This window comes from Ochotona curzoniae, unplaced genomic scaffold, assembly GCF_017591425.1.
Source record: "Ochotona curzoniae isolate NIBS_2020 unplaced genomic scaffold, NIBS_Ocur_1.0 scaffold_2587, whole genome shotgun sequence".
Lineage (NCBI taxonomy): Eukaryota > Metazoa > Chordata > Mammalia > Lagomorpha > Ochotonidae > Ochotona > Ochotona curzoniae.
Genome location: NW_024467096.1, coordinates 24,621,454 through 24,648,586, shown reverse-complemented (window position 1 = coordinate 24,648,586; position 27,133 = coordinate 24,621,454). Strand labels below are relative to the sequence as shown.

Genomic DNA, 27,133 nt, shown 5'->3' with positions numbered 1-27,133 from the left:
TGAAGCTAGAATAGAAGAGTAAGCTGATACATGAGTGGGACTCCACCAGGAAGGCTGCATGCATATATGTCACATATATATATCACATAAATATATACATCACATAAACATAAATAGTATAAAACTTTGCTTTTATTTATAAATGAAAAAGGGAGAAAGATTTTACCCCTGTCTTCCAATTAACACAAAACTGAAGTTGCACTCAATCACTAAATAGAATCAGGAGGTACACTGGATATTTTATGGTTTGTTTGATATGTGTTTCTTCAAAGTAGATGCTCAATTAAGCTCTAATAGTGACTCTCATTTCCATAAAATATGTATATTGGAAAAGACTAAAGAAGTAACAATGAACTCAAACAAATGTTTTCTATAATTTTCATTGCCATCTTTATATTTCCCTTTATATTATTTGTTGTTTTGTTTTGTTGCTTAATCAACCGATCTTTTCCTGAGATACTGCTCTTCATCATGCACAAATGCTCGTGACCCTAGGTGAGCGAGGCTGTGCCTTACACATGCAAGTACAGAAAGTCCAGGGTGATGCACTGCCAATCAGGTACATGTGTATGTTGCGGGGTCTACCCCATAGATTCCTTTAGTACCCCTTTGCCGGAGGGGATGAGCCTGCTGCCCGCCACCCAGTCTCCTGGCCCGCGAGAGTTAAACAGAAGGACAGGGTTTCTGTCTAAGTAGTTCCGATTTATTGGGGAAATTTAGATTTCTGTATAGGGTAAGGGATAGCCTTAGGCTAGGAATTTCAGGAATTCCAGGAAGGGAGAAAGTAGGAGCCACTTACTGTGAGCATGACTGCAGGAGCCACCTCCCATAGGCCAGGGGTAGGTGAGCGAGATGGTCCTGGTTAATCAGTCTTTTTTTGAAACAAGGTGCCCCTGCCCTGATTCAGGCCCAGGGCTCTGTCCTTGGCCGCCATCTTGCCCGCCAGTTGCCTTGACCGTTAGTCACCATTTATTGACTTAGTGATCTCTTTGCCCCTGAGCCCCACACATGTGGTTACAGTTACATGTGTATGTGGTTTTCACTATAGCGAAGCTGAGTACAACATGTCTCTAAATGCTATAGACAGCACAGGGGGTTTCTCAGTTTAACAACGTATTTTGATAGTGTACATGAAGAAAAACTTGAGAGGTAGAATTCTGGTTGTAATAAGTAGAACTCACTATATTTTTCTCCTTCTTATAATCACAAATAAGTTTCAAAGCAGAATATGTTCGGTGTATATAGAATTCTCCTATTCCACCATGTCCATGAAAAATTTTGAGATGGATTGGAACATTTTCCCTTGACATAGAATTAATATTCCTATTGTTTTCTTCAAAGTATGTCATGATGTTGGTGTTTGAGCTAAACGATAGCAGCTTAAGTGGGTTTTTGAACCATATTGATGGTCCAGTTTGACATTCCAAGCATCAAAAATGAATAGATCCATTGATTATTTGAGTTTCCGTGACACTGTTGAGTTTGCTGGGCCACAGGGTCTTCTGTTTGTCATGTGAGTCATGGACATCTGCAGTATGTATGTGTGTGCTTCATGTTCTTCCCTGATAAAACAAGAAAAGGAGACATGGAGGAATATTGATGAACATGAATTGACACTGAAAATATTCAGTGCAAGTAGAATAATACACAATAAATTTAAAGTATTGAAAAAAGAAAATAGAGTAATAAAAGAGCAGAACAGAGAACTTTAAAATGTAGTGAGAAAATGTAAGCAGTAGAAACTTTTCTTGAGTGACCTATATTTTCATCTGTAACTATATAGGAGGAAAATTGAAAGTTTGGATTGAAGAAAAAAAAAAAGAAAGAAAGAAAAACAACCTTGTTTTTGTGCTGCAAGATTTTAGAGCTTATTTTAATTTTGAATAATTTCTGGGTCATAAGCCAAATTCTGTAAAAATATTTAAGATAGACAAATTATTTCTGCTGTTTTATTTTGCTTTTCTTTTTGTTGTTGTTGTTTTTCTCTGTCAGAATCACCCACAACAAATTTGTGCTTCCAATTGTACTTCTGAATGTTAGTGTTGAATGACATTCACAAGAAAGTAAATAACAGAGAAAATGAGATTAAAAATTCAAACTGCCCTTTGTGGCATATGTGAATATAGAATGTGTATATCTTGTCTTAGCATTGTAGTTCTGTTGTTTTCTTCTGAAAGCATAAAATTTATTCATTATGAAATTTAGATATTTAGCTCATGCATAGTTTTATTTATATACAAATGTATATATACACATGTGGACAAATTTTTGTACACTGTTGAGGTAACCTCCCTTGATGTTTTAATAGCCTCCCTTTCATGAGTCTTTAGATGCAAACATGTATAAATGAACATATGTCTGCATTATTATTTTACATAGCTGGTTGTTTTAAATGTCCTATACTGTGATTTTTTTTTTTTGCATGTCTTCTCCAGGATCAATATCCTAAGGCCTTTCACTCTCATGTCAACACAGACATTAGAATGCTCCTTTTTAATTAGAGCCAGCCGCATACATACCTTGCAAAGGGAGCCTGGTGAAAATGAATGGTTTTCTCTCCTTTTTAAAAAATTAATGGACTGAATAATACACATAATATATCAGAGATTTTTTTCTAGAAAATCTTTAAAAGTTGTTCCAATGTCTCTAAGACAGAAGAAAACTGACATTTTTCAGCTTCTGTCATGGTTTGGTTAAAATAACATAGTGTTAGGGGTTGTCAAACCCTCTATTTTACAGATGAAAAAAAATCGTTAACTTCCTTGACTTTATCTGTTTTTGAACTCATGTTTGATAATAAACATAGATTGTAATAACTACTTTATATATATATACATATATATATATATATATATATAGCGGGTGGCAATGACAAATATTAATTATTTGGTACCTATTAAGTTAGAAACTGTATTTCTACTTTATACAAACTTAGTCTTGCAAGGCAAGTGTTACTATTAATCCTTTGTGGATGAGGAAATCCAGCTTCACAGAGGGCAAGTCATTGGTCATGTTCAGCAGCTTCTTAGTGCAAAGCCATGCAGCTTCCGCTACGCTGGGCTGCTGTCCAACAGCAGCAGCACCTGGAACCAGAAAGCTGGCGACTCAGGGCTTGTTAAGCTGCTCTCTGCATTAATGTTCAGTTTTAGCTGATACTGCTGACACCTCTCCCTTTGACAAGCAGAGAATTCAGCCAAATAGGCCTTGGATTGTCACTTTCCAAAAGGCTAGCACAGAACCTACTATCTGGCAAAGTGAGTTTGTGCTTTACCATCAGAATTGATTCAGTGAAAATAACCTATTGACTGTGTAGTTAAGTGGAGCACTTAAAACTAAATGTACCAGACCTACCCCATAAGGCTTCATATTAAATTCAATGCACAGAGAAGTAAGATGGTTATTGAATCAGTGAACTTTTGTTTTTGCAAGGATAGGTGACACAGCCGTACTGCTGAGCTCAATTGACAAAAGAATAAAGAGTAGCACATGCTGTCTTCTAAATCAGAATTCCTACACCCAAATACATGACGGTGAAGGTGATGGAGATGATCATGATATTCTCTTTGTCCATGTGCTTTGCTGTGAACATCCTTTGAAGAGTAAAATACTTTGGGTCATGCAGAGAAAAGAGTAAGGTTTGACTTAAGAGACTAATGTAGATTTCAAAACATTACTTCTAAATGCAAAAATGCATTTCATTATTCAACACTGTCTTTAAATTAAAAATAAATTTTTGCAGGATTATCACATGACTGATTTTTTTCAGGGATACCAAAGCACAGTGGCATGATTTCAAACTGTATAAACATAAACTCTAGTCATTGCTTTTTTTTTTTTTTTCTATTTCGTTTTATGGCACAGTTTCATAGGCTCTGGGATTCCCCAAACCCTCCCCCCATATTGAATTCCTCCACATTTTACAGTAGCACAGATTATAACTAGTCATGATTCATTCATTGCGGGCATGGACCATGCAGAGAGGCCAGCATCCTATTGTCCAGATAAATTCAGCAGTTTCATTGGAAGACCATTCTTGGTCTGTATGTAGAGCTGGCAGAATCTCATCCCCTCCAATGAGGTACTTTAACAAGAAGAAGAAACATGGAAATTAACAACATCATGAAGCTAATTAACAGTTTCGAGTGACCAATATGTTAGAAAATACAAGTTCTTAACACATTCTGTAACTATTTCATTGATATCTAAATTTTAGTATTATATACAATCTGTTGCTATAAACCTAATTGGAAAGCAGAACACAAAATGAAATGAAGAGGATGAGAAAGTAATGAGAGGTAGAATTTAAGCCACAATAGGGAATGAAACCTGTGATGGTACTTAACAATGAGCTATGATTGGCAGGAGTTCTTGGACAGGCATAGTTTTGGAACCACTAGATTTATTTGTAAGTATAACACCTGCTACTGGAATGGTTTGTTGCCAAGTGGAAGAGCTCAGAAAGTTCGTTGTTGTTGTTGTTGTTGTTACTTTAATTCTTCCCTCCTCCTGGAAGATGTGCAAATACAAAGTCCCATGGAGGAACTAATTGATGCCAATCTCTCCATTTCCTTGTGTTCACTGTGGAATTTCTGCTTACAGTGTTTTCAAACCATGCAGCTTTCCCAATCAATCATTCCACTTTACTCGCTATGAGTGATGGAACATTCTGTGCTTAAAGTGGGAAATCATCCTTTAAGCATTTTTATATCCTTTCCTCACTATTTTTTTTATTCTACTTCACTTACTTTAATAGACATAGTCTATCCACGTGGAATCCATTTTCTCTTTACTCTTTGAAAAATGAGAACAGTAAGCCATGCTGAGGAATAGGTCACAAAGATCAATTGAGGGAAAATGACAGTCTATGCTACTGGATTATTTAGGCTCTACTCATCTCAGTTTGATTACATTTATCATGGAAAACCAAGGGAATGTTAAAGAGAGGGATTTCTGACAGGAGATTCTGTTTAAACTTATGCCAGCACACTTAACTACATTATTTTCTTTACTTTGTTGAAGATAAGGAGGAAAATATATGAAATTTTAATTGGAAAATATTTTTCTATAAAATGAACGTCCCATAAATGTCTCCTGTGCCTTGTTGAAGGTTATGTCTTTGTTGTGAATGTAGTGGTAAGAGTTAGTAGTCATCGCTCATGCCACCAGTCATGTTAACAAGTTTGTTGTACACTATTTGCAAAATATAGCCACTTATTACATGGCTCATAGCTCTGAGACCAACTTTACATTCTGACAGATATAATACAGAATAAATAGTAGTGCACGTTTATCCTCTTTAAATAAAAGTCCGATGCTTTTGGGACTGCATCAATCAAGAACCCATGGCAGTGATGCCAAGGGAGGACCTACTATAATGCAGTCAGGAAGATAACCAGTTTTAAATGGGCCAACATGTGGGGATACTGAAGAAATCCAGAAGTTGGTGAAGCATGGAAGCTGTTAGCATTAGCAGCCAACTGATGATCTGGACAAAAGCCTAGCAGATAAAGGGAAGTTAACCAAGGGCAGATCTAACTAGGTCTAGCCGAGGATCTTAGTTCATGAGACTATCAAATGAAAATCAAGCTGAAGAACTGAAATATATGCCATTCGTTATGAAAATCATAAATGCACGTGATGCAGTTATACAGTAATTCATTTTCATAAACATCTTGGAACTAAACAACAGACGAAATGGTTTACTGATTTTGTCGAATGTATGATTTCCATCTTTGCACTCATGCTCTGGCTCTCTTTTAGCTACATGCACATTTCCGAATACAGAGCTCTTTCCTAGCTCTCACATATTTTTCTTCTTTATCTTTCTAAGTTTGTTATTTTAGCTCAGAACATAGAATTATGATTTTATGTAACTATTTCATATTTTTGAAGTTTTTGAAGCTTTCCTTTCTTTTTTTTTTTTTTACCAAAAATTCTCACATTCTTCAGGAAATTATTAGATCAGTTTTTAGGAAACCATTTTTATTTTATTGACTATTATTTTGTCCCCCAGAGTCAAAATGTAGTCAGCTTGGCTAAAGACTTTTCAAGAAACACAATCATGAAGTTCCAGGCAAAATGTTGACAAGACAGTTGTTAGCAGTGTAAACTAACTTTCCAGCTCCTGTCTTCAATGGACTACTGGATTGATGAAGTCTCCATACAAACCAGTGGAGTCTGGTTGATCCTCTGAATAGGGCACACTTAGAATGAGAATTGACGTTTCACTTAGCATATTGTTTAACAACTTTACACAAGCTGACCTGGCATTCAGGAAATAATGGAGGATGACAGCAACCTAAATGCTAAGACAAATGCTCACCTCGATGTTATTATTGTGTATAAAGCAAGCAGCTGAAGTATCTTGTTAAGTATATACTAGTTGCAAACAATACTGTATCTCATGGATTGAGTTATGGTCTTTTAATATATGAAAGTGACAGAATATTTATTCTATTTGTTACTAAGTAAGATATACTACTTTAACATTTTTTTTTCTGATTTAATTGCTGATTGCCAATTAACACCCCACAAGTTTAAGGGAAAACTGAAGACTTGAGTATAACCTAAAGCGTATTTATTCTCCCAAAAGTGATACACAAATTTAAAGGGATTATGACTATGCTGTTTGGATAACTGGAATGGAAGGGAATGAGATTTATCTTCAGCTAAGTAATAGAAGGAATGCAAAGGTCACAGACGCAATCTCCCTAACAAAAAAGTTATGCTGAAGGCCTGAAGCATGGCCCCTCCATGCTGTGCTAACTTACTGTAGAAGGAAACAAGCATTTTTAACGTATTGAAAGTGTAGACTTTATTTCTCTCCACCAGTGCTCATTCCAAACAGTAAATGGGCATACCAGTTAACGCATCATCTCCAAAGAAGCAGTCGCCTGCTGTCTGTTAAACTCATTATGCTTAAATATTCCATCTCACGAATACATGGTCATCAATTAAAATAATTAGCTAACAGTTATCCAGTTCACTCAAATGACCTTCTTGGAAACTAACCATCTAGCAGAAGCATTTCTTGCTTTTTCTTTTGCAAAGGACAAATGGTCATTTAAATTAAGCACTTTTCTAAGACGATCTAGAAAAATAGACCATAATTATCCATTTTAATTAAAAAATAATGAAAATAACAACAATCAGCTATTTTACTGTGGTAAGTGTGACTATAGAAGGGATTGAGTGGTGCTGACTAGCATTCAGATTTTACCTTCTACATAATAACTATGAAACAAGGAAACTTATAACAAGCTTGATCTTGTTATAATCTTGTTAATCGTGTTATTTGAAAATGCAGTATGTAATGTCTTAACACTGAAAAATTTCATGAATTCTTGCTTGACATGAGTAACCACAATACCGCTTTTCCTTTTTGCACAATTGCAATGCAGTGAGAGAGCATTAGGCTTCTTAAAGGATTAAACAATGAATTGTATGAAGTGGAAATAGACAATTAAATTGTATGGGCTTCCTTTTACTTATTTTTCTTCTTGAATTAATTAATGTACACAGTGAGGGAGTGAATTAGTATCATAAATTCTAGAACCAAGATGTGTGAGAAACAGAAAGGGAAAGAGGAAGCAGGGAAGGGCATGTGACAAAGGGACTGAAAGAGAGAAGCGAGAGAGAGAGAAGCGAGAGAGAGAGAGAGAGAGAGAGAGAGAGAGAGGGGCCCAGGAATGAGCACTTTGTTGCCCTACCTCTTAGAAACCCCCAGCCCACTCTGTGTGGTGAAACACTTTAAATCCTTTTAATTGTGTTGTTTGTCTTGTAACTACTCTCAGACGCTGTTTTTATGTTCTCATTTTGTGTGTGTTGAATTTGTTGCCTTTTTAACAGATGATTGGGGATGGTTCTAGCAGTAACACTCAATATGCTGCATATGCAACTTCCTGTGTTCTTCATTTTATCTCTCTACCGCCCTCTGAACAAATCAGTCATGATATTGTAGCCATTGTTTGCTGAGTGGGCACATGATGTAATCTAATACAAATAGTTTCTTGTATGACTTCAATTTTCCAAAAGCTAATACATGTCTTTTTATTTTTCTTGGTCTTTAAGTTATGTGTCATAGATTCTTTTCCAGATTCATCAGTTTTAGCTATGACATGTCTAAATCTGTACAAACATATTAAATGAGCTCTCCAATGCATTGTTATCCTAGAGATATCCATAATCCTTTTGCATTGTTAATTCCCTTCTCTTTTTTGCCTTTGTCCTGTTCGTTTATGTGCAGCCTAATAACTCCCTTGGTCCCTTGCCTCTTGCCTCATTTTTTTAAAGATTTATTTATTTATTGGAAAGTCAGAAATACAGAGAGGAGGAGAGACAGAGAGGAAGAGCTTCCGTCCAATGATTCACACCCCAAGTGAGTGCAATGGCCGGTGCTATGCCGATCCAAAGCCAGGATCCAGGAACCTCTTCCGGGTCTCCCACACGGGTGCAGGGTCCCAAGGCTTTGGGCCATCCTCAACTGCTTTCTCCGGGCACAAGCAGGGAGCTGGATGGGAAATGGAGCTGCTGGGATTAGAACCGGCTCCCATATGGGATCCTGGCGCATTCAAGGGGAGGACTTTAGCTGCTAGGCCACGCCGCTGGGCCCGCCCTCTTGCCTCATTTTTAGTTTTCAAACATTCCTGCATCATATGTATTTCATGTTAGAGGAACATAGTCTCCAGTAGCCTCTGAGAAAGTGTAGATATGAGGCAAAAGTACCAAAGTATTACAAATCTGTAAATGTCTTTAGTTGGCTCTGTACATAGTTGGCATTTCAGCTAATTTCAGCTTAAATGCTTGAGCAGAACCCCCAGAACATTCACTGTAGTGGGACCCTGGGTTGATATTGTGTGGCGGTTCCTCATCCCTGGGTACTGGGACAGTTGGCAGGCTGGGTGTGGCTTCTCCCTTCCCTCTTTCCTTCTCCCAGAGGCGAGAAGAAATGGAGAATTAGGAGACAATGACTTTATCCACTTTTCCCTGATCCTTGATCCTTCTCACCCTGCTCAACCCTGTAATCACAATGCAATAAATAAAACAAGTTTAATTTTTAAAACATGTTAAATATAATTTTCCTGCAAAATTGTTCTAATGTTTTTCAGCACACAGTGCCTTTTCATAAGGTTCCATGCTGCTATAATACCAAATTGTATAGAATGATGCATTTTACAACCTCTCACCTGTATGGGATCAGTGTTTTCTTGCTTTGGCAAGTATGTCTGAAGAGAATTTCGGAGGAAAACACTGCCTGGAGGTTCATAGTCTAAGACAGTGAAGCCACATTAAAACAGTGAGGCAGGAGATGGCAGAGAGATGATCACTTGACAAGCCAGGAAGCAACTGTTTCAACCTACTTTCTTTGGAAAAATTGCCTTCTGAGGCCATGTCCCCATGACGTGTGCATCAGGCCTGACATCCACCTGCCATCATTGGAAGAAGGCACTACCAGAGTCTACCAACATTAATATGTTAACCCTTAACACAAGACTTTGGCCTTTACAAATCTGTTTGATTTTTAGAGAGCCAGAATGGGTTTAATCTGTAATATTCCTCTTAGGCATCTTTCATGAACGTTTCTGGATGTTAACTGGTATACAGTGCAATGGATTTTTAATTCATGAATCTTTTTTTCACCCGCTGGAGATATTTTCCTTATGGCCTTGTAACATTTGGGAAAATCTTTTTATGTGCTTAGTTGATAAGCATAAACCCTGCCTTCATTTTCCTTGCTTCTGCTTTTTTGATGCTCCTGTCAGCTTCTGACCGCTTCCACTGACCACTCCACTTCTTTCCTACCTTCTCATCTGCCTTTTTGTCTCTGCTTTTTTTGAAGAGCATTAATTTTGTGTATCTAACATCTGATTGCAATCTATGTGCTGACCTAAAGAAATAGTTGTTTTTCAAAACAATTTTTCCCTTTAGGAGACAGGATTGTCAATGTCTGCACTTCTGTGTTTCCCCCACCTCCCTTAGACAGACACAATCATGTATTAATAGGAAGTCAAACTGGTTCATGCAATTCTTATTTTTGACCAAAAGATCTGGTTAATTTTATCATAAAACTAAAATAGTTTTATTCTCCCTTCCAGTGCTGATCGCAGTCACTCGTATCTATGCCCTAATACCAATAGAGATTTGCAATAGGCCTCTCAGTCTAACTAGAGTTTCTGTATGATTTTAACATTCTTTGAGTTGGGTGGTCTTTCAAGTAGATTCAAAATATAACTATAATGCAAACTGAAAAATGCCTGGGTTATTAGTAGTCAGTTGCTTAGATAAGAAGCTGCTTTGAAAACTCTACATTCAACTTGATGCTTTGGAATATTACCATAAGAGTATTTTCACCATCACCTCTTCTACCTTAAAACAGTAACAGATGGGTTTTATTGCTAGCTGTGTTTCAACGGTAACATGGCTGTGTGTTAGACCAGTATTGAAAAGTCTCTTCCTTGACCACACCATTAATGAAATTTGCTGATTGAAAGAAATCGATATACTGACATCTACTTGTGAGTGCATTTGTGCGTGCATGCACGCACACACACACACACACACAATAATATATATTTTCTCTCTCTCTCAGAAAAATATAAAGGACCTTTAACATGCCTTTTAAGATCAGAGAACATAACTGTCCATACCATGCATGAAATTAAAAGAACTATTCCATTTTAAAACCATTGTTGGTGAAGGCTTAGAATCAAAGAAATACAATAGAGGTTGAAATAGAAGTGAAAAGAGAACAAAGTAGAAAAAACAGATTTCAAATTCTAGGAAAGTGTTATGAGTCTCCCACATGGCTGCAGGGTCCCAAGAATTTGTGCCATCCTCGACTGTTTTCCTAGGCCATTAACAGGGAGCTAGATGGAAAGTGGAGCTGCCGGGATTAGAACCAGCATCTGTACGGGATCCTGGGGTGTGCAAGGTGAGGACTTTAGCTGCTAGGATACTGTGCCAGGCCCGAGTTTCCTAATTCTTATGTTAGGTTTCCACAGTGGTCTCCATAGTCCCAGCTCCTGGCTCACCACTATCCACATCCTGTGATCCCATGATGAGGCTGCATCATTGTCTATACAACCTTTCTCCCACTTTATGATTGAGTAGTTCTCGGGATTAGGAAGATGCTACGTGTCCTAGATAGCTTAGCTTTTTTGTGGTGCTGAACTTGTCAGAATCTCCTGGACACTAAGTCTGAGGGGTACCTGGACCTATTTTGAATGGAACCTATAGGATGTCATGTTGCTGCAATGCACAGAGCTGGAAATGAGTTTACTGTCAGCTTCATGCATGCACAGTCCTTTCCCAAAGCCTTTGCCTCCCTACAAAAAATGGTGCCTGATGAGGCTCAAGTGGGTTCTGGGTTGTGACATCCACCCTGTTCCAACACTGCCAGTTTGGAATCTGCTGCTCTGTTTCTGCTCCTGGTCAAATTAAACAGCCCAGTAGAACTGGATTGTCTGGGTTCACCTCCTTAACTCCCTTTCCCACCTGGCTGCTGGTGGAGTTGCAGCCACCAGTGGAGTTCAGGTCATGGCTCGTTGACGGTCACTGGGGTATCTGGTCATTGCCACAATACGCAATTTTCTCTGCTGCTTTCTCATGTCTGTCCATCTCCAGGTGTCCCTCTGCTGTCTGTCTGTCCTCTCCTATTTCCTGGAATCTGCCCTCTCTGCTTCACCATGGCTAATGTTTCTCTTTTTAAATGTGTCCTTACCCTATTTACCCATCTTGATTCTGTAAACTAACAATTTTCATGCATTTTTTAATTCTCATTTTCTATTTTACAATTTTAGAGGCATAGGGTTTCGTACCTCTCTTTGCCCTCCCCCCACCTCCCACAGCAATAAATAGATATATAGTTTTTACTCTAATTCTGTATGCTTCTGTCTGGTAACATGTGGAAAATACATTTCTGTCAAAATCTGAAATTGTCAATCCACTCAATATTCTCATTTTAGCCGCTAGGAGAATGACTTGCCAGATAGTGATTTTTTCATATGATATACTCCAGGTGCTATCTGAAACTTCATTCCAAGATAACTTGATATTAGCACTGTTTTTACCAATAAAAGTAAAGCAAATATATCTGATTAATACATCATATATGCTTGAAGAACTATTTCTGTCATGCTTTGCTGCCTTTCATGTAGATTAAAATAAAAAAAAATAAGCAAACATTTGCAAGCGAAATAAAATGTTCCTGCAAAAAAAAAAATTTAAAATGAGTTTATTTTGAGGAACATTTTAAATCCTTGTAATAGTGTATTCAAGCTCCTCTCTCTGTGAATTGTTTGAACAACACAATACATATGACTTATAAATCTTTTGCATTTAAATAAACTTGCGTTTTTAATGAATTTTGTGAGGTCTCTTCCATACAAGGGATCTTCAATAGGTTTGTGGAAAAACGAACTTTAAAAGCAATGCATTACTTTGGATAAACTTTGGATGAACATTTTGAGGCCTCTGTACGTGTGTGTGTCAATATCTAGGGGCTGTTGAAATTGTTACACGAAAATATTTTACGTGAGAGGTATAGCAAGGCGAAGTTCCAGATCGCAACCATGGATAACTCAGAGAGCTTGAGTGTGGAGACTGTATGCACCCCCTTCCAACTCGCCATCTGATTGTGCGGTAAAGTTAATAAGCACTGACTGCTCTCTGCTCTTCCCTAAGATCGTGTGGTGGTAACGAACTGCCACTTCCTTGTTTCTGAAGGGTGGTACATTCCTGAAAATGTGAACGTCTCCCTTAACTTCCAAAAAATAATTGGGTTAATCCGCTGCCACAAGTGTGAAATTGAGGAGCTCCATGCTAGGATTGAATTTAATATTGTCACACGTCATCTGAGAGCTGCCTGTCTCAACATGTTAATACTGGATAAAGTATGCCAGACTACAAAAGATGAAAGAATGATTATTCAATATTCAGTTATAGTGCATTGTCAAACCCTGAACAAAATGGGAAAGAAATGTTTTGCCTATGCAATTGTACTTCTTGAGGAAGTCATTTATCTGGTTGTATAGGAGAACAAAGACTAGGGAAAAATCTTACATTATTCTTACCTATGAATTCAAACAGGAAATTTTGATAAAATGGGATTTAGGTCCTTCTTTTTAAAGTCCTCAATATAAGAAAATAGACTATTGGAAACTTGCTTTATAAATGTGTTTTTGAATCATAAAAATCCTATTTAAGATCGAAACTAGTATCGTCATTAACTACTGCTGCTTCTTATTCTCTAATGGCTAAAAAAATGACTAACTGGCTAGAATTATAGCCAATAAATGAGAGATTATATAAAATAGCTATATCCATGTGCATGTTAAATAAATGTAGGATGACTAATGATCTTGACTCCTATTAGCGAATGTAGCTTGGAGAGGTTATTTTAGCCTCTTCAGTTACACATGGAACAATTGGGAGTATGGGCCTAGTAATATCACTCAAACTCATCCAGTTCCTGTATTCTATGGTTCTGTGACATTTCTACCTTATCACAAAAAAATCTAATTTAAAGGTGTAAACACTGTAATAACTTTTTCTTATGTTATTTCAATAAAAGTGCAATGAAAGCAAGCTGACAAGTTCAGGCAGCTTTCAGCACATAAAAGAGAAAGGCTGACAGCTTTTGAGAACCCCTTTGCTTTCAAGTGAAAGCAAATAGAGGACCCTTGCTCTCCGGCCCAGAATGTCATCATGTTTTATGTACAGAGCCATGGAAGTGTCTGACAAGACTGTCGATTAGAAATCGAGATCATTAGTCCCTATTTGTGTGATAAGATGAAGGTTATTTGAAAAAAATATATGGCACAAATTTTCCCAAAAGGATAATTTAGCTTACGTAATATTCAGAAAATTTCAAATCGCAATTGTTTTCATTTGCCACAGATTATTTCTTACATTTTTTCCTGCAGTTTTTTGCATCTGAAAAATTCTACTTCATTTGTAAAACATAAAATGTTAATCTTAAAATTCATAGTCAGCTAATATTATGGATAATGTTATTTAGAAACCATTTTGTTTGCTATATAAGTCATTGGAAAATGATAACTATTAAAATAGCTATCATTCATTTTTCAAAATGCTTAAAACCTTAAAGTCTCTATGAACTTAGAAAAACTACATCCACACAATATTCCTCTTTGTTTCCTAGTCATTTTCGTGAGAAATATTACCAGAGTGAAATAAAGTACTTCTACTTCTTTAGGCCAAATTCCTGTCATAACATGAAAATAGACAAATGCAATTTAGTCTTTAAGAAAAAATTCTGCCTTAGTATCTTTGACCTAAAGGAATGACCCTTAGGAATCAGCTCACGTAATTTCTCACCCAGCGTTTCCTACTTAGGTCTCATTTTGTGTGGCTGACATGCTGCCCCACGAACTCTGATGAACTACCGCAGCATAGAAGCTACTCCAATTTGAACAAGCCCATTCAGTTTCTCTAAAGCTCCGTCATTGAATTATTCATGGTGCCAAGCAAGTGCCTACATAATCCTACACTCCCTCACATTCTGCCTTCTGGAGGCCAAGTAAATATGCCTGTGCATTGTTTGTGCCGACTTCGTGTCAATTAGTCTTAGTTTTGCCTTCATGTAGGAGAACACACTCATAAGCCAATTTGTCCAAGTGGCATATCATTTTTTCTCACACAGCTTGAAGTCTCATGGGAAGACTGATATTGAATCTTGGTCTCGAAGGTGCTAGGTCGAAGGTCTCTGCCTCTTTCTTGTGATGGCTGATGGTGGGTGAGATGCAACAATCATTGTAGCACTCTGCGTGGGAGGAAGAGAAAGGCAGAGGCTCACATATGCCCACTAAGTCTGCCCTATCTTTTCGCACTCTTTCTCTGAGGTCTTGCCAAGCAATTCTGGCTTATGTCTCATCAGCCTTAGCTAAAATGCAGTTTAATCAAATAATTTTTATACCTGGGCATATTGCCATATCCATTAAAATTGAGAGGCTGTTAATAAGGAAGTAGAAGAAAATCGATGCAACATTGAACTGTCTCTGTCACATTAACCTTTAAGTGGGTTTTTTTTTTTTGAAGAAAGTTAACAGACATAAACCACATTCTCTCTCTCCTGGGTTATAAGCAATTCTAGTGATGTTGAAACTTTTTCTTGAGAATCATCATTATAAGCATCATCCTCTCAGCAAAGTCAAGTGCCTTCTTAAAATTTCCATGCAAAGTTGGACATCAGATTACACTGTGGTGGACATTGGTGACACTCTCACTTGTTCTGCAGTTATCAAGTTTTTATTCAGGCATCCTCTGATTGAGAAATAGTTTTGATAAAATCACTATGGTTTACCTGAATGTGCAACTATCAAAAATCTTGTGAAATATCCCATTTAGAATGGAGCCATGGGTGAGAAAACCAAGCTGTTATTTAATTTTTCAACTTTTGAGACACTTTTAATATCTTTTATGTGCTAATTGACCAGAAGTATTACTTTTTAACAAAGAATCTGTTGGTATATAGTGCTCACTTCATAATATCCAGATGTGAGGATACAATGTAGTATGCATTTCTACATCCAGACAAAGATGGACTTACAATGAAACTGTTTACTATATCTTGACAATAGGATGCTGGACTCTGTGCCATTGTCCATGCCCACAATGATGCACATATGACTGTGTATGAAGAACTATACTTTAGTAATGATATAGAGGAACTAGGTGGGGGGGGGCGATTGGGGCTGGGAAAAGGAAAATACCAGGAACCTATGGAACTGTATCATAAAATGATAATAATAAATAAATAATAATTTAAGAAACAACAACAACAACAAAAAGTCAGATATACAGAAAGGAGGAGAGACACAGATTCAATCCCCAAGTAGCCACAACAGCCAAAGCTAAGCCAATCCGAAGCCAGGAGCTTGGAGACTTTTCCAGGTATCCCACGCAGGTGCAGGGTCCCAAGGGTGTGCGATGTCCTCGATTGCTTTCACAGGACAAAAGCAGGGAGCCGGATGGGAATTGGGGCTGCCGGGATTAGAACCAGCAACCAGATGAGGACTTCAACTGTTGGGCTACCATGCCGGGATCTGGACAATTGTTTTATAAGCAAAGTTTATAGTATCAATAATTACCTTATGTATTCTTTTTAATATGATAATTCAAGTGGCAAAAAATGACTACATTGTCTGGGGCTGGGCCATGCCAATGCCAGGAGCCCAGAGCATCTTCAGGATCTCCCAAGTGATTGCATGCATACAAAGGCATCTCCTGTTGCTTTCCCAGGTGCAGCACCAGGGACCTGGATAAGAAATTGAACAGCCTTGTCTTGATCCAGAATGCATATCAGATATGCTACAACACTGGTTCCCATTTGTGTTTCTTGTTAATGATCCTTTGCCTAACAGTATTGAACTCACTGTGCATTCACAATTTAGCATGCATCTGGAAATCCTGGGCAACCTAACTGCAGGTTTCAGAAGCTTTAAAGTGTCATGAGATGCTCCTGGTTTTCTATATTCCATGTTGAAGACATTAACCAGCTCAGTCTCCAGCATTCTGTGCATAACTGCTATGTTCCTCCATGTTCTGGAAAACGTCTATAGAAGAAAACTTGAGCAATCATAAGATTCACCTGGTCTCATTTCTTCATGAACTAAAGTATTTCAGATCTAAAAGTAGTATTTTTCCAGGTGTCAGGTCCTTCATGACAGAAGGGCTGATCACAGCAGTGAGCAGAAAATTTTATGGACTTGGATGCAGAACCTGATATCAGTTTTAGTAACTTCCACTTTATAGACTTAAATCTATTTTTCCAAAGTGTTCACATTTTGTGCCACTCAGTTGTCATGGGCCAACTCTCCTTTTTTTTTTTTTAATTTTCTGCATATTTTCAAGGTAACATCTTCTTTCAGCCAAATGAGATCATAAACCTTTGGTGAACAGTGCTCAAGTTCAAAACCAACCTAAATGCTGAAACTCCTGGCAATTCACAATGTAATTTTGATGAACAGATTGGCTGGTTCTAAATATCTGGCAAGCCTGATTTGGGCTTGGTCTGATTTTTTTTATACTTACCTCTTTCGGTTCTCCAGTCATGATTCTATTTTAAGTTACCCATTTTTATTCTTCGCAAAAGTTGACCTGAGTATAGTTTTTCCTCAAGGCTGTAATTTGCAAATTTATATATTTCTCACCTAAATCAGTGATTCACATATGTAACCCAAGAACCAAGGAATGAACCTTGGTAGAGAGCCACACTGAGTTAGCGCTGGGTGAGGTTGCACATATTCACTTGGAATAGTTTCACAACACAGTGCCTGTTTCCCTCCTGAAACCCTGCTGTACGTGTCCTGACAAGAACGTCTGTGTGGTATTGGCATGTATTTTCCCCTCTCACTGCAATGTAAGAAGTACAATAGCTAGCATTGCTTCTCGGCCTTTTGGCTAAGATCAAGTGTAGAAGTACAATAGCTTGACAGATTTTCAGCACCTGAATTAGGGAAAAATACACATTTACCTTATTCTTTTGTCATTTATGCCTCATTTTTTTTTGTTCAGTCTGCTAAGACAGCACATGAAAAAGTGTCAAATTTTTTGTTGAAAACCATGATACACAGGATATGCAGCGTCCTTTCTAGAGATCAACTGAATGTCCTTATGAAGGTGGAAGAACATTCAACTATTTCCTAATGAACTCACATTGTACTGCTTTGAAATCTGTCTCTCCTTCCTAGCTATACAGGAATCATATATGTTGTAATCTACATTAGACTTTCATATAAGGCTTTACATGTTTTAAGAAACTGAGGAAGATGTGGTATTTGTTTTAAAGATCTCATTTAATTATGTATCTTTGCCTACTGTAGTTGCCATTTCACAGGTTGTAAGAACTGCCAGGAAGCTGAATATCATGAAATCAACTCAGAATATTAAGCACTGCTTTTAAAAGCTTCCAATATCTTTTTTTTAAAGATTAACTTGTTTTTGTTGGAAAGGTGTATACACAGAGAGGAGATACAGAGAGAAAGATCTTCTGCCCACTAGTTCACTCTGAAAGTGGCCACAATGGCCAGAGAGGAGCCAATCGGAAGCCAGGAGGCAGGAGTCTCCTGTGGGTCTCCCGCCCATGTGCAGGACCCCAACGCTTTAAGCCATCTTCCACTGCTTTCTCAGGCCACAAGCAAGCAGTGAATGGGAAGTGAAGCAGCTGGACACAGTTACCCATGTAGGATCCTAGCACATGCAAGGCATAATTTAGCCATTGAATCATTGCATCAGGCTCAGTTTTGAAAATCTTTGTTAAAAAGCTTCATTTGTTTTACTTAGAAAGCTGAGAGTCAGAGAGACAGGGATTTCATATGCTGGATTAGTAACCAAATGAACACAGCAGTTGGGACTAGACTATTTTAAGCCTGATCCCCAAAACTCAATGTGCTTGTTAAGTTCAAGGTCTTGAGCTCTCATCTATGACTGCGAGAAAGTGAAATGAAAGCAGGCAACTTGGGGTGTGGGCATTCTGAATAACAACTTAGCCTTTGGGCTAGAGGCCTACTCCTTCAATGTGCTTGTCATTATAAATGTAAATAAGTTTATCATTAAGAAGAAACAGGTGAACTTCACCCTTTGCAGACTAAAGCGCTCATATAATGATATACCTCATCTTGAACATTATATAAAGTGCTAAAACAGAATGATTGTATAATAAACAACCTAGAAATAGAAATGCATCATATTGACAATATACATTGTGCTTTATATTTAGATCAGATTAATGAAATATAATTTAGTCATCATATTCATAAACATGCTATGACCAGAGGAGTACAGTTGGTTTTATTATGCCTGTTTTTTTGTGTGTGTGTTCTTTAGTACGTGTGTGTCAACAAGTGAGAAGGCCCAGCTAAGGTTGGACACCTTGTGCTCATGGTGGTTCCTGAGGCTGAGGGTGGAGCCCAGTGGTCTGACTGGGCTACACCAGCTACTGTACAATCAGATTCAGTCTGCCTCCTGCCCCAGTTAGCACACTTACCAGTGGAAGCAGCTTCCTGGTCAATCCTGTCCCCAGACCCATCTCTCACCTGAACTGGCAGTTGCTGCAGCATAGCCCAACCTGGCTCATGCCATAAGATCTTCCAGAAAATATAAACTGCGTATGCTTCTTAAGGTCAATAGCACGGTAATGTAGTTGTGGGTATTAGAGAATATTTTGAATGCTCACAATACGAAAGAATGATAAATATTTGGGGTAAAGGATATGTTAGTTACCCTAAATCTGATCATTACTCATTGCTTACCAGACTGAAATTTAACACTCTGTGCTTACAAATAAATAAATAATGTTCCAATTACATTTTCTTGAATATAAATAAGGTTATCTGGCTTTTGTGGCTAAACTTTTTTTTTTTCTATCTTCAAACGTAATGGATTTCTGCAATATGTTGTAAATAAGATTAAAAGAAGAGCTACCCTTCATTACACCTCGTGTCTTGATTCTGAAACAAGATATGACTGCGGGCTTGGGACCGAGAAGCAGCAGGTAGTAGCTGCAACAGCCTGATGGTCAGCAGTGTGGTGCCACCTGTCAGGATGATGAGACTGCTGTCTTTGGCAGGATGGTTCTCTGTGCCCTAGTTTTCTTATTAACTCACTTATGCCCGTAGTGCTCTCTTGCTCTTGTGTGGGACTAACCGCTGTGTCGTGTCCTCTCTTCAATACAGCATCTTAAACACCTTCAGCGGAAGCTCTTAATTTAGAATATCAGTACCACAGGAGGGGAGCACCTTAGAGAGCTCAAGTACGGTTATATTTTTTCCACCTTCTAGGATAAAACTGCGCTGTTTGGATAAGCACTGAAAAAAATGGTTCAAGAAAAGAATCCTAGCTAAAAATAGATAAATAAATGAAGCCAAACATGAAAAATAAAATCTTTTCAAATGGCTTGTGACCGTATGATATCATTTCATAGTCCTTCAAAAACGGGAAGGCTTGTTGAGTAGATGTTTAAATATGCAGTGATCTGAGGCAAAAAAATCTTCATGCTTTTGCAATGAGCATTTACAGATAATGATATTCCTGCATTTTTTTCTAAAGATAATTTTGAAAACATAGTAGAATTCCTTAAACTCTGTGTACCTCAAACTTAGAATACACTCTCAGTTAGTATAGAACTCTGCCATGCGTTCCTTTCAGAATTCAGAAAAAAGAAACAATAGGCAACAACAAAAATGAACTATGTTATGTGTGAAACGATCAGTTTTTGAATTAAAATATTTTGCATTGTTAGGATTCATAGAGAGAGCAGCAGAAGATGACAGAAGCACTAGAATCTCCATCTCCTGTTTTAAGTGACCAGAGGGAGTTACTGGCTCTTGCCTTCCATCTGGTTCAGCAGGCCATTGCGGGTTGGGCGAGAACCATCAGATAAGTTTTTATCTCTCACTGTCTACCATACCCCCCAATCAACTTACTCCTCCGTTCAAATAAAAAGTAATGTTTCAAAAGGATTTATATTTTTTAAACATTATTAAAAATAGACAGAAAACTGAATTGAACAAACTATATTTACTCTCCAGCTGTCAATTTACAACTTAATGTAATTTCTCATAATAAATTTGAGAATTTTTCTTTTGTTTGTTTTGGAAACCATTATACTTACTAGGAAAAAAAAATGACTAAATCCAGCCCACTGCTTATTTTTCATAGATTTTTTTTTCCTTCTAATTTAACTGTGTACATTAATTTGCTTAAAATTCTGCATGGCCATGTTCACAGTGCAACCCAGGGAGCTCTACCTGGGACAAAGACTGCGTCTTCAACAAAATTGTTTACCACCTGGCTTCTTAGAAAAGACATTTCTTAACTTTTGTCTTAAATATATCCCTTTACACACGAAAGTTATACTAATTTATAAAATAAATAGGCAGTCTATAAGATTTATGTTCAATACCTTTTATTGAGAAATTTCACGGGCCCATACATGTAAGCAGTACCTAAGTTTTTTTGTGGACGGATTCTTTCCGTGTTAAAAAATAAATTCTATAGTTGAATCGGAAACTAATATTGATTTTTTTCTCCACTAATTATCACTAATACAGAGGATTCATTGGGTAAACTAATCATTTTTAATTTTAGATCATCTGATATTTCCTAAATTTCTCTGATTCCCAGTTCTAGCGAAGAACAACCCCCTTTCATGTTTTGTAGTACATCGATGTTTCTATAGAAAAGAGTATTACAAAAACGGTATTAAAAATGCTGTCCCTCAAAACAAGTATGCCTCCCCTCCCAAAATTTAAAAGCAGTAACTTGCAGTGAGGCAGACTGAATAACACAGGTGACTGCTATGTAATCATCCCAAATGGATGCCAGTTCAGGTTCTCATTGCTGTACTAACAGTCAAGCTCCTGGCCAGTGTTCTAGGAGAATCAACAGAAGACAACCCGCGTGTCTGGGCTCCTGGCATCCATTTGGAAGATCTGGATAAGGCTTTAGCCTTGCCCAACGCTGGTGTTGTGGTATTCTGCAGAGTAAGCCTGAGAATGGAGGCTCCCTTTCAGTTTCTCTGTTTCTCTCTCCCTCCCTCCCTCTCTTTCTCTTTTCTGTTCTTGTACCTTTGACATTCAAATAAGTTAATAAACCTTCAAAAATTTTATGAACACACTTAGGTTTCATTAAGTTGAATTCATCCCCAATGTAGAACAGAGGCTTTCAGAAAAACTAATTGAATAATTCAGTCTAAATACCCATCTTATTTTACTGCGGCAGAGATGACTTATTCTGAACATCTTTGAATTTAGCAAAATTCAATTAATGGATTGTGCATGTATGTCATTTTACTGTTTTTCAAATGAGAAATGTTTGCCATGATAATGCTGAAATGATGGTATTTTTATACTATTATAAATAAGTTAGTGCTATACTACATATACATAGAATATTTGAATCCCCGATTACCCACAAATCACATTGGAAATTAACATTGAATGTACTCGCTGTGTTTTGCCATTTTAGAGGTGATATAAGCTTAATTATGTAGATAATCTAAGATTTTTATTTTGCTATCATAGCCAAAAAATTTTCTGGTATACTGTTTTATCTTCGCATCATCTATTTTCACATTCCATATTATTCCACTACTTAATTTTTGTCAATTTTTAAATAAGACTTTTTATTTGGAAGTCAGAGTTGAGGGAGCTAGTGAGAGTGATTGCACTAACAAGACTGATATTGAAAAGCAAGAGCAAAGGAGAGAGAGAGAGATTGACATTTGGGCAATCTTCCACTCCTATGCCCAGGCCATTTACGGGGAGTGGGATCAGAACTGAAGCAGCCAGGCTCCTGCCATGCTAGAGCCACCACCGTTTCCTCCCAGCCACCTTCATGATTATCTGCTGGAAACTCAACAGTCGGTATGAGATGCTCTCTGATACTTACAAGATCAGGGAGGTCACGGAGTTTTGTGCCTGGAGGTGGAGAGGAAGATGATCAGTAGGGCAGAGGGTAACATAATTCCCGCACTGGTGGAGATTCCTCCTCCTAAGGCCCTGACAGTGAAGGCAAGGAAAACACAGTTATCCCTGGTGTTGACAGCATCCTGAACCAGCATCTGCCAGAAACTGCATCACAAAAGAAGTTCAACAAAGTATATCACAGATAATACAAAGTCCACAAAAGGCAGAGTTGAACAACAGAGACCGAAAAGAGTAAAACTTTTTATGACTGGGGTTGTAGAATATAGTGGACATATTCCTGATAATTTTAAAAAATGGCCATTTTTTAAATGACCAGATTGGTGAAAACATGAGTATAGAAACAGAGGTTGTTCTGCTGGATTACAATGAGGTACTCGATTCATTTATCACTTTGGTTAATGATGGTTAGGAAATGAGAAGATGCTAACATAATGGCATTTATGTTAAATCTGTCCACTGACTGCTTGTCATCCAAACAGCACTAGGACTAACAAGAAATGGGACTGATGCTGTTTCAAGATCTCCATGTATTTGGATTGTGATTTACTTGGAGTGGAAACTCTGTTTTAAAGAAAAAAAAACATTTTCATGTAGTTTGTCTAAAAGAGCTTCATTTAAGTTAAGTAAACAATGACACTAGGAAAGTCAACAATTGACAAGTCATCTTTTAAAGTTATGCTTAGTGAACACATAAAGCCAAATATAAAAATGGCCTTACTGTTGAACATTTTGGAATTATCTGTATGATTATAATGTTTACATTAGGTAATATTTGCAGGAGTTCAGTTTTCAAATTTTTATATCCATGACAAATCACCGGCTTCTTCTAGCTAAAGAAAAGCATGTAGCATGAGTTAGGTTTGTAAAGACGTTGCCTATTCTCCCACATGGCTTATTGGGTGGCCTGCACTTGAGTTCCAGTTGTGTTCCTGATGTGAGCTTCCTGCTTCGGTGCCTCCTGGAAGGCAGCATGTGTTGGTTGCAATACTTGTGTCTCTGTTATCCCTGTGAGCGCCTGGATTAAGATCCAGGTTCCTGACATTGCCTTGGTTCAGTCCCCAAAGCTGTAGGCATTTGTGGAGTGAACCAGTGTGTTGAAGATCTAATGTCTATCACTGTTTCTATTTAAAGTAAACATACATAAATAAAACCAAATATCAGAAATTATGTATTTGAAAGACAGGGAATGAAAGGATAAGAGAAAAAGTGAGTAAGAACGAGCGTGTGCTGCCATGAGTTCAATCACTCTGATTCATCCTGGGAAACTAGAACCTGCTTCAGGTCTCCTCAGTTTTCCACCTGTATGGCAGGAAACCCATTACTCGAGCCAATTCGCTGCTTCCCAGGTCTGTATTAGCTTGGAACTGGAACCAGAGGCGAGAACTAGATATTAAGAAGGTTCATGTGTCTTAACCGTGAGGTCAAATACTTACTCCAGAGGACTTTGATAAATATTTCTTCATAGAAAGGTTTCATTGCATTCACAAATACTCTTTTTTTTTAAGATTTATTTATTTTTATTGGAAAGGTGGATATATAGAGAAGAGGAGAGACAGAGAGGAAGATCTTCCGTCCGATGGTTCACTCCCCAAGCGGCTGCAACAGCTGGAGCTGAGCCAATCCAAAACCAGGAGCCTCTTCCGGGTCTCCCCCATGGGTGCAGGGTCACAAAGTTTATCCTCGACTGATTTCCCAGGCCACAGGTAGGGAGCTGGATGGGAATTGGAGCTGGATGGGATTAGAACTGGCTCCCATATAGTATCCTGGCGTGTGCAAGATGAGGACCTTAACCATTATGGTATCGCGCTGGGCCTTAATACTCTTTTTAAAATATGTTCCTGGGACAAGCAGAATGGCTTGGTGGGTAAAGCGCCTTTGGTGGTGTTGGTGTCGCTTCTGGATGCCACATCAAACCTTGGATGCTATACTTCTGATCCATCACCTTGCTAATGCATCTGGGAAAGCAGGGCAAACTGGCCCAATATTTGTGGACTGTGTTATGCATGTAGGGAGACCTGGTTAAGGCTCCTGACTTGCACTTCACACAATAGCCATTTGAAAAGTGAACCAGTGGATGGAATATCTCTCTGCCTCTTCTCTGTATCTCCATTTTTCAAAATAAATCTTTGTAAAACATGTTTTCATGGATCTACTCTTTAAATAATTATTGCTCAAATATATGCCGATTTCTGAATGACACTAATGAATACATGGAGATTAATGATGTCATATATATAATTAAATCATTTAGAAGGAGTTAAATTTTATGCAATATTAGATACTCAAAGGAAAACTAATACATCAATTTTGAATTTTTATTTATTTGAGAGCTATAGTCTAGAAAATTTTTACAACTGTGAAAACCAGAGTATATTAATGTGTATTCATATTTAGAAAGCATGATTAAATACTTAATGTTGTAATTCTGTAAGGATAATTCTGTGTTTTCTATTAGTGAAATAAAAAGATTTACAATCACCACCCTAATTTTACGCTACTTTCCACACACCAGTGAGTGCAATTCCCCTCTCATTACAATAATCTTCTTTTTGACTTCTCTGTTCTGAATATTTCATAGGCATTGCATAATTATTTAATTATGCAATTTAACTTCTTTCAATTTAACTTTTGAGATGTTGCATTTTTATCTAGCTCTTTCCACTGTTATTAATATGGCCAATATTCACAGATGTTGGAGCAGTGCTTTGTTACTTCATATGGTTTTATGGATGAATAATTCTTCATGGTGTTCTAGATATACCATGTTTTGTTTATATGGTCATTAGTTGATAAAAATTTTACCTTTTCTTTTAGTTACTATGAATACTAGCAATGGTTAGAATGTTTTGCAAACATATACACGTGTATTGGAACATGTTGTGGAAATTAGAATTAAAATATAAGCTTATTTTGGTACAACAATATGAAATCCATGCACAGATTTTTCAACATGCACACTTTTATGAAATTTCTGAAGGTCTTCATATGTTTCCAAGTAAATAAATGAATAACAATGCAGGTCTTAGATCATATGTTTACAATTCTGTTTCAAATTTTTGTAGAATTTCAGAACCATTTTTTTTCCTTTTTAAAAAAATTACTTTATGGTACATTTCCATGAGCTCCGCGATTCCCCTTATCCCTCTCCCCAGTCACCCTCCCTGCCGCACACACTCTGATTCTCCTCATATTGCTACAATAGTTTAGTTCTTCAGAAACAAGAATAACTCCATCATTCTGCTGTTTAAGAAAATCCTGAAATTGCAGGCATGGAAGCTGGCAAAGAGTTCTAACATCCTATTGTCAAGATATATTGAAAAATTTCATTGGGAGTCCATATTTGAGCTGGAAGTAGAGATGCATACTGTATTGTATTCTCATATCTGGATATGATACTCTCTATTACACAGTTACTATGCATCCCTTTAAATGAAAAGCCACAAAACAAAATCAACAACAGGAAGAAAAAAGAAATTTACAATGTCGTGAAGTTAAATAACATGCTACTGAATGACTAATGTGTCACTGAAAAAATGAAAAAGAAAATCAGGAACTTTCTTGAAAAAAAATGATGCTACCTTATGACTTATGAGTCAGTGAGGAATTTACTATGAGAAAAAAATCTGAAGAAGTGAAAATAAAACCAAAAATGACAAAATCCATGAGATACAGTTTCTGCTGATCTTTGTTGGTGAAATTTGTTTCTTGTAGGCAACAGATAGTTGGGTTTTGGGTTTTTTTGTTTGTTTGTTTGTTTTTATGCAGTCCACTATAACGTTTGTTGGTGAGTTTAAGCCATTTACCTTCAGGGTTAATTTGGATATGTGATAATTTCGTCGTGTCATTTTAGCAATGAGTTGTTCATTGTTTGCTTTGGTCTTTTGTTGTCAATTTACTGGGATATTCTTCACATTTGCCTTTGGTTTGGGTGGGTGCTATTCCTATTCTCTTCTAGAGAGCATCTTTAAACATCTTTTTTAGGGCAGGTTTTTCTTTATTGTAGAAGAATTTTCTTTAATTTTCAAAGACAAAAGAAAGCTTTGCTAGGTATATTTTTCAGAGATGACAATTATTTTTTGTTTTAGACTCTAGACTCCATTGCTCCGTTTTCATCTGGCCAGTGGGGCTTCCTCTGAGAGAACATCTGTGCATGTAATCAGGGTTCCTCTACATGCCACTTGATTTTTTTTCATGTGCATATTTAAGGATTTTTTTCTTATGTTCAACTGAAGAGAGTTTGATTATCATGTGTTGTGGTGAGGACTGCTTTTGTTTAGCCTAATCGCCATTCTATGCCCCTCCTGTATGTGTTTCCTAATTCTTCATATCAGGGGAGTTTTCACTGAATTTTCATGCAATACATCTTTAAACCCAGCTTTCCTTTCTGTGCCATCTGGAACAACCGCAATTCTTTTTTTATTTATTTATTTATTTTTTTTATTTTTCAGTGTAGTAGCAGTTTGTTTTTAAAAAATCAAGATAGGGCCACTTGCTGACCAAGAAGGAATCTTTGAAGCTCGCTTTTTTTCTTTTTATTTATTTCTTTATTTTAAAATTTTACTTCTTTTTATTATCATTTTAGGATACATTTCCATAGGCCCTGGGATTTCCCTTATCCCCTCCCCACTTACCTCCTCCCTTACTGAGTTTCCCATTATCATTATTATAGTAAAGTTCTTCATACA

At 37.3% G+C, this 27,133-nt stretch overlaps 1 protein-coding gene and 1 pseudogene across 1 annotated transcript in view; both read left to right on the top strand.

Annotated features, from left to right (window-relative positions):
* NAALADL2 (N-acetylated alpha-linked acidic dipeptidase like 2) overlaps positions 1–27,133 on the top strand; it is a 630,278-nt gene that overhangs the window by 235,731 nt on the left and 367,414 nt on the right. The gene's annotated exons all lie outside the window — the stretch shown is intronic.
* Positions 17,402–17,573, top strand: LOC121171407 (annotated as a pseudogene).